The sequence below is a fragment of the Herpailurus yagouaroundi genome, unplaced genomic scaffold, assembly GCF_014898765.1.
Source record: "Herpailurus yagouaroundi ecotype Mexico unplaced genomic scaffold, PumYag 28, whole genome shotgun sequence".
NCBI lineage: Eukaryota > Metazoa > Chordata > Mammalia > Carnivora > Felidae > Herpailurus > Herpailurus yagouaroundi.
In genome coordinates, this window is record NW_024412376.1 from 136,412,769 (window position 1) to 136,421,501 (window position 8,733).

The window sequence follows — 8,733 nt, forward strand, 5'->3', positions numbered from 1 at the left end:
CATACCCTTGGTTGCTGCGTAAGAAGACAAGATGGTGATTTAGGCAATACTTGTCACTCTCAGGGATTCCAGAATTCGCTAAATGGGACACTTTTTCAGCCATCCAGAGCACTCCTAACTTGTATAAGTGATTGTCTTCGGGATGGTTGGCATCTGCCAAGTTGTCCCCAGCTATAATGAAGGAAGGGAGCTGCTTCCCTACCTTTGTTGGGTACCAGGTGAGCTCTGACTGTAGTTGTTCCCCTCAGGTAGCTCTGGCTGTTTGAGATCCCAGGTTAGAAATGGATCTGATCCATCCCATTGGCGAGGACATGGGCCACTAAGATGAACAAAGAAGCAAATCTGCTTACTCAGATATTTTAAAGTTGTATTAATTTTCCTCCCAATGGTTTGCTCATTAAAAATTGAGGCCTGTGCCAATTCTGGCTGTAGACAAGGTCTGGACGTTTTCTCTACAATTATTGGTTGAGCTGACTCACTTTCATACCCTCACCTCTCTATCTCTCTGCCCCTGGCACCTGGTCTTGGGAGGTTGGCATTCTTGCAGTAATCTCAGGCTGCTGCCATGAGCCATGGGAAAAACAACAGAGCTTTCTCCAGGGAATTAATAAGTGAATCTCATGGTCTAGCCACTGGATTTTCATGTTTGCGTGAGGTTTGGGGGAGGGTTTTTCCCAAATAAAAAGAATTGAGAGTTTTCTTGGTTACGGATGCTCCGGATCCCTAAAGCACTGGAGTTGGAAATGTTTACACAGACACATTTCATATTTTATCTGTCCTTGAGATAAGCATGTAGCACATTCCAATTATACTAACCTCTTTCACTTCTGCCTTTTCTCCATGCTAAGGCAAGTAAGAGACACTGGTACTTGATTAGTGACTTTGGCATTGCCTGCACACCTTGTTGTGCCAGGAATAAACTGCAGATGGATTTGACAAGAAGCAGAGGTTGTGGGTGGGAGGCTCTGGCAGCTCCTCTCAGAGCCGCCTTGAGGGTGTTGTTAGGCCAGCTCATCCTCCTCTAGAGCTTTCCCATGTTTGTGTGGGAGTTCAGTGCAACAGCTTGTTAAGTGCCTGCTCTGTACCAAACTCTCTTCCCAATTAGGTGTTGGGGATACCAAGACTAATAGAATTCTCTCCTTGCCTTCAAGGAGCTCAGAATCTTATTAGGAGAGGGAGCCTATAGTGGTAACTTCAAGATAGCTCTAAGGTCTTTTTATTCCTTTCCCTGAATTTGAGCTTGTCCTGTCACTAGCTCTTGACCAGTAGGATGTGGTGGAAGAAATGTTGCATAACTTCCAAGGTTGGGCCTTAAGAGGTCTACCGTCTCACTTTTGCCACTCTTGGGATGCTTCTTCTTTGAAACCAGCCACCATGTACAGAGTCTGTCTACCTAAGACCACCATGCTGTGAGGAAGCCCAAATTAGCCACATGCAGCAAGAGTGGGAGAAAACACTGAGGCACAACTCATGTGACTAAAACCTTCGTATGCTTTCTGCTTAGCTCAGCAGCTAGCTAAGTGAATGACCTCAGCTGATGCCAGTTGGAGCAGAAGAACCGCCCAACTAAGCTTTGCCTAAATTCTTGACCCATAGAATTATGAGCAAATACGATGGCTACTAGTTTAATTCGTTCAGCTTTGGAATAGGTTGTTATTCAGCTCTAGATGATTGAAACACACACTTATATTCTTAATGATAGAGTTATGAATAGGATGTTATAGGAACACAGAAGAAAGTATCTGAGCCAGCTTGAGGTGATGAGAAAATGGTCACGGGATGCTTTCCAATATAGGTTTCCTTAAGTAGAATCTTCTCTAATGACCTAGAGGTGAGCCAGTCTTAGGGGAGGGTAAAGGCTATCTAGATACAGGAGAATAGAACAAAAGAGCATGGAGGCGATTGGAAAGTTGGTACATATGTGAGGGATCTTCAAGCAAGTGTAAGGAAGAGAGCAACAGGTCAGTTTGCAGAGGTGGTCATAATAATAATGGCAGTAGTAGTAATAGATAACATTTATTGCACACTTACTTCGTGCCAGATACTGACCTAAGGTTTTATACATATTAACTTATTTAATTCTCACAACAACTTCCCCTTTTACATTAGAAGAAAATGAGGCACAAAGAAATAAGCAATTTGCTCGAGGGCACATAGCTGGCAAGTGCAGAGTAGGGACTTGAACCCAAGCAAAATCTTGGAAGATTTTTTTTTAATTTTTTTTAAGTTTTATTTATTTAGTTTTGAGAGAGAGACAGAGAGAGTGAGTGGGGGAGGGGCAGAGAGAGGGAGAGAGAGAGAATCCCAAGCAGGCTCTGTGCTGTCAGCACAGAGCCCGATGCGGGGCTCAAACTCACACACTGTGAGATCATGACCTGAGCCGAAACCAAGAGTCGGACTCTTAACCGACTGAGCCACCCAGGCGCCCCAAAATCTTGGAAGATTTTGTGTGCCTCTTTAAAGAGCTTGGGATATATTCTGTCGGTGACATGAAGTCACCTAAAGGTTTTGAGGAAGGGAATGATATGGCCACATCAAAAGATTCTGTCATCTTTATAATTTGTCCCACATTGGTTATTTTCTTTGCCTGTTGTCTATTTCTGTATAGTGACTAGCCGTGAACTCTAACAATCAGAGCCTGTGGGCTTATCTTTGAAGGATACAAGGAAAGAGGGAGGTATGGCGGACATGTGCTACTCCACAGCTGGTCCTGGGGGTGAAGGGGAGGACAGAATGCCCAGGGAGAGAATGGGCGTGGCAGCCACCAAGAGACGAAAGTGGGCCGCATCCTTTACCCCACAGAAAGATGAGAACAGCAGCATATGGGAGCCAGGCTGTGCTGAGAAGATCTTTTAGGCTGAGGCACAGATAGGCTCATGGGCTTTGCAGACAATCTGCCTCTGTCTCTTTCCTCTTCCCCATGGTCTTTCAGGTGATTGGCATCAAATTATTGCTATTGGGTTCCCAACAGCAATTAACAAAGAAGAGAACATTTCACATGAATTCAGAAATGCTTGTCTGGTGGTGACCATCGCTTTCTGAAGGGGTCCTTATGGGTAAGCCATCAAATAGCTTCTCCTGCATGTACCACTCCCACTTTCTCTCTGTCCCATGCCCTGTCAACCAGGGACAGTAGAGCAGACTCCCTAGAGCCTTAATCTGCATGCAGACTTGTCACATCCTCACTTCAACAGATTTTGTGCAAGGAGGAAAGAGACAAATATATGAGTGTATAAGAAGCTTATAAGAAAGGTCTAGCTTAGGTTCTAGTAGAAGCTAGAAGTTAACTGACTTTTACTTTGTGTGATATGGACAAATGTCTGAAATTCTCTAGATCCCAAGCTCTTCATCGGTAATAGGAGGGTGTTGGGTAAAGACTGATTTCACCACAAATAATAGGAATAACCATTGCTAATGTTTACTGATCATGTACTAAAAGCATGACCTGGTGCTAGGCATTTAGTACACCTTATTTATTTCATCTTCATAATAACCAGAGCTCGGTGAAGTTCACTGAAGCCATTCTTGACCATCCTAGCTAAAGCTCCCTGTATTCATTATCTGTTGCTGTGTCACAACTTACTTTAACTTGTAGTCACCTCAAACCACAACAAAAATTTAGTCTCACAGTTTTTGTGGGTAAGAATTCCAGAGCAGCTTGGCTGACTGAGTATGACTTGGTGACTTTTATGAGTTTTCTCTGTTTGTAGTCATCGCTTCCAACATAGCAGTAGGCACCAGATACTGGCACCTCTTTCAATAGGACTGTCCATGAGACTATTTGAATGTTCTATTTGAACATGGCAGCTGGCTTCCCCCAAGAGAGATCCAAGAGTGAGCAGTGTAGAAACTGCAGTGTCTTTTCTGACCTACTTTTGGGAGCCACATACCATCATTTCCAGAGCATCTTATTGGTTATCTTGGTCAGCTCTATTCACTGTGGTGAGGATACAAAGGCAGGAATACCAGGAGACAAGGATCATCAGTAGCCATATTTGAGGCTGGCTATCACCTTCTACCTTTCTTTCACATTACTGTGTTTTACCCTTTATTTATTTTTTTTAAAGGAAACGTATTCTCTTTTTTAAAATGTTTATTATTTATTTATTTATTTATTTATTTTGAGAGAGAGAGAGAGAGAGAGAGAGGGTGTGAATGGAGGAGGGACAGGGAGAGACACACACAGAATCCAAAGCAGGTTCCAGGCTTTGAGCTGTCAGTGCAGAGCCCGATGCAGGGCTCAAACCCATGAACCGTGATATCACAACCTGAGCCAAAGTTGGACCCTCAACTGACTGAGCCACCCAGGTGTCCCAATGCGTTTTACCTTTAATAGCACCTACCTGAAATTACCTTATTTGTTTGCTTGAGATTCATTTCCTCTCCACTAGAATGTAAGTCTCCTGAGAGCAGGGATTTCATCTTTTTTATTGCTGTATCTTTAGCACCTGGAACAATGTCAGGTGCAAAGTTGATGCTCAGTATTAAGCATGAGCTAGGTACTATTGTTCTGCCAGTTTCAGATTCAGAAACAGAGGTTCAGAGAAGTTAACTAATTTGCCTGAAGTCACATAGATAGTAGGTGTCGGAGTTAGGATACCAACTTACACACAGGGACTGATACCAACAATCTACGCGGATATCATTCGATGATTCCAGTGGTGCCGTTATACAAATGGAGTTACATGTGGAAGCGAAGAGCAGGACAGCATGCAGGCAAAGCACTGTTGGAATTCACAGGTAACTGAGAAATACTAGGAGGAAGGTGTAAGTAAGTATCTATATAAATGGGTGTGTGTATGATTGAGTTGGTTGAGAGAGAGATTGAGAGACGGGAGACAGAGACTGTGTGGGGATGGTAGCTGGATCATTAAAGGGGAAATAATGTACTCTGAATACCTGTTGTGACATAGGCTTAGAGATAATACTTTGACCTTAGTCTTATTTGCCTCAAAATTCTTTAAAAAAATTGGCCTCCAAGGAACATCTTTATTAAATGATGAAGTAAATTTTCCTTTAAAAATCCCACAAGCAATTTAAGTCATTATTTGATTAGCAAGCATATTGCCAAATTACATATGAATTGCTAACTTAATTATGTTTGTGGGAATTATCCATTTTCTGGATTATTTGCCAGAAAAAGAAGAGTACTGTCTGTTGGCCACCCACTCTTCATTCTCCTTCCCAGTCTCCTGAGGGAGGGGCCCTGGTATTCATCAAACATACAATGGGATCCTCTTAGAACAAAGCCTCACCCACCCTCTCTCTTGGCCTGGGAGATGGAAATTTGGGGGAGGAGTGGAGGGAAATGATAATGAAAGGCCATCACTTATTCTCCCTCCTCTGAAGCATTCTGGGTGCTGAGTTAAGGGGCCAGGGATATTGTCTTGTCTGTGTGGAGGGGTCTTTGGTCTTTGAACGAGACCTGGGTGAGATCCAAGGGAAAGGCTATAGAAGTTGGCTGCTGAGATGGCTCTAATCTAGCCTCAAATCAAAGATGGTGGTGGTTCCTGAGTTTCTTCAAGGCTCACCTCTGATGTTCACCAGAGGAGGAAAGCAGAGAGAGATTCTGTGCAGGAGACCTACTCAAGAGAAATGAAAGAGTTTGCATTTAACTTGAAGGAATCCTCAGGAAACTGTGGTAGCTACGGTTAGTTGGGCCAAAACAAGACCTGGCTGAAAGATTAGAATAAATTCCCCCTCAGATTGGCGAGTTTGTCCTCACTAAAAGCATAAAGACAGAGACTGAATAGCCATGTCTCAGTGAAAATGGCATTTTCCCTGTGTTTACTACTTAGGCTTACTTCTTAGTTCACTCAAGGCAGATTCTAGGAGGTCCCCACCTTTCCTTTCCCATGACTCCCTTATGAAGGGGCCGCAGCACAGTGATGAAAGCAAAGGCCTTAGAGTTTGCTTCATTTTATATCTTTGGCTCTGGCACTTACTATGTGACCAAAGGCAAGTTACTTAACTTCTCTGTGCCTCTGTTTTATCAAATGTAGAATAGGGATAAAAATTGTTCTTATTTCATAGAGTACTTAGGAAGACGAAACTAGGATAATACGTGTAAAGCCCTTAGAATAGTATGTTGCATTCAAGAATTCATTTAACAAAATATATGCAATACATGTTGCTGTGTGCCAGGTATATGAGAAGGATGGAGATCTGGTTCTGGGCCAAAGAAACTCACATTCTAGTGGTGGGTGGGAGGCAGAATAATGGCCCCCCAAAGATGTTCATGTTCTAATCCCTGGAATAGGTGAATATATTAGGTTACATGGCAGGGGGAACTCAGGTTTCAGATAAAATGAAGGCTGCTAATAAACTGGCTTTCAAATAGCAAGATTATTCTGGATGATCCAGGTGGGCCTACTGCAATCACAAGGACCCTTAAAATACGGAAGAGGGAGGCAGAAGAATGAACATCAGAGTGATGCCACATAAGAGAGACTTGACCTGCTGTTGCTGACTTTGGAGATGGAAAGGGGACAAATGCCAAATAGTGCAGACAGCCGTTACAGGATGGAAAAGGCAAGGAAATAAGCTCTCCAAAAGGAACACAGCCCCACTGATACCTTGATTTTAGCTCAGTGAGACCCACCGCAGACTTCTGACCTCCAGAACTCTTAAGATAATAAATTTGTGTTGTTTAAACCACCAAGTTTGTGGTAATTTATTACCACAAGCTGAAACTAATACAGATAAAAACATAAGTCGACACATGAATACATACTTAATCTCAGAGAATGATAAATACCAGGAAGAAATGAAGCAGGTCAAAGGGAGACAGAATTGACGGACGTGGGGACTCTTTTAGGTGGCCAGAGAAGGCTTCTATGGGGACATGACATTTGAGGAGAGGCTTGAAATGAAGTGAGAGGACAAACAATGGATCTGCATTCCAAGCAGAGGGAACAGAGCTGACAAAGACCTTAAGGAGGGAAAGACTTTGAGTAATTGAAGAAGGGTCAGTGTAGCTGAGGCATGGGGACCAAGCGGGAAAGTGGTAGGAGATGAGATCAGACAAGGTAAAGGTCAGATCCTACAAGCCCTTGGAATTTGGTTTTTATGGTAAGATGTCTGGCTTTTATTTCCAGTGTGATAGGAAACCACTGGAGAGGAACAAGTGGAGAAGATGGTATGGATGGATTTACATTTTACAAAGCTCACTTAGGCTGCTGGCTGCTGTGTGGGGAGTAAACTGGAAGGAATTAAAGAGTGGAGGTAACAAGCCAAATTAGGAGAATGCTATGGAAAAAGATGGACTAGACTTAGCTGGTGGTGATAGAGGTGGTGAGAAGTAGTTGGATTCCGGACATATCTTTGTGGTTAGAGCTGATCTTATTCAGGTTTGCATGTAGGGTTTGAGGGAAGGAAACAAATCAAGGATACCGCCTAGGTTTGGGCTGAAGCAGCTGGGTGAATGGACATGCCATTTAAGTAAGTGAGGAAGACAGGAGAAGAACAGGTTTGAAAGGTAAGAATCCAGAATGTTCACCTAATAAATCCTTAAAGATTATCATCAGTATCTGATGCTCCTGACATACTCTGTTGCTAGTTCCCATCTCCATATCTATGCTCATGATATTTCTTCCATCTGGGACTTCCTCCTCCCATTGTATTGTTGAGGGTTCAGTTTATATCCATCCTTCAAGGCTCATCTCCAGTATCACCCCTTTCTTCTACTGGATGGTAGATCTCTCTTCTCCTGGACCCGAGGCTAGTGTTTATCTGTTTCCCAGTTTGCTTTTGGACCTCATTTATGTAAGTGCTTTATCTTCTCTCCAGGATGGCGGTCTTCTCGAAGACAGGGATGTGCATTCTTCTTGAATTCTCTGTTGCATAGTGACTTGCATTTAGGAAGTACCCAGTAAATAATTGCTGAATGAATAGAATACTACAGAGAAGACTGCATTGAATGGAGGAGTTGAATTAGGTATTCTCTAAGGCTAATTTCTGCTATAAGATTTCATGATTCATTTGATTGCAGGTTGATTGTCCCCACCATCCTGGAGGTTTCTAAGTTGCCTAGTTCTGCACTCGATTAGGGAATATATGGACAAGGCAACCTACTTTCAATCCCAGCCCAAGGAGCACTTTGAGTAGGAAGGAAATATTGGGTTTGTAGATGCATACAAATAGGGTTTTCTGATGCCAAAAATAAATGGTTTCAGATTGTATGTGGTTTATATACTACCTGTCCTTTCTTTCTAATCCCTTCCATCTCTAATTTATGAGGACAACATCATAACAGATCAAAAACAGGAAATGATGGTAGGATGCCAGTATTGCCTTCAACTATTCCATTTCCACAACTGTGCAAAAATCTCACATGTACTACTTAATGCCCTAATTTTGGCAGCATTTATGTGTATCCATTTCCAATACCAAGGCTGATATATAGTTGACCTTTGACCAACAAGGGTTTGAATTGCACAAGTTCACTTATATGTGGATTTTTTTTCCCGATAAATACAGTATAGTACTGTATGTATTTTTGCTTACTTATGATTTTCTAAATAACATTTTCTTTTCTCTAGCTTACTTTATTGTAAGAATACAGTATCTAATATATACAATATACAAAATATGTGTTAATTAACTGCTTATGTTATCAGTAGGACTTGTGGTCAACAGTAGGCTCTTAGTGGTTAATTTGGGAGGAGTCAAAAGCTATACATAGAGTCTCAACTTTACGGGGAACTGGCACCTCTAACTCCTCACATTGTTCAA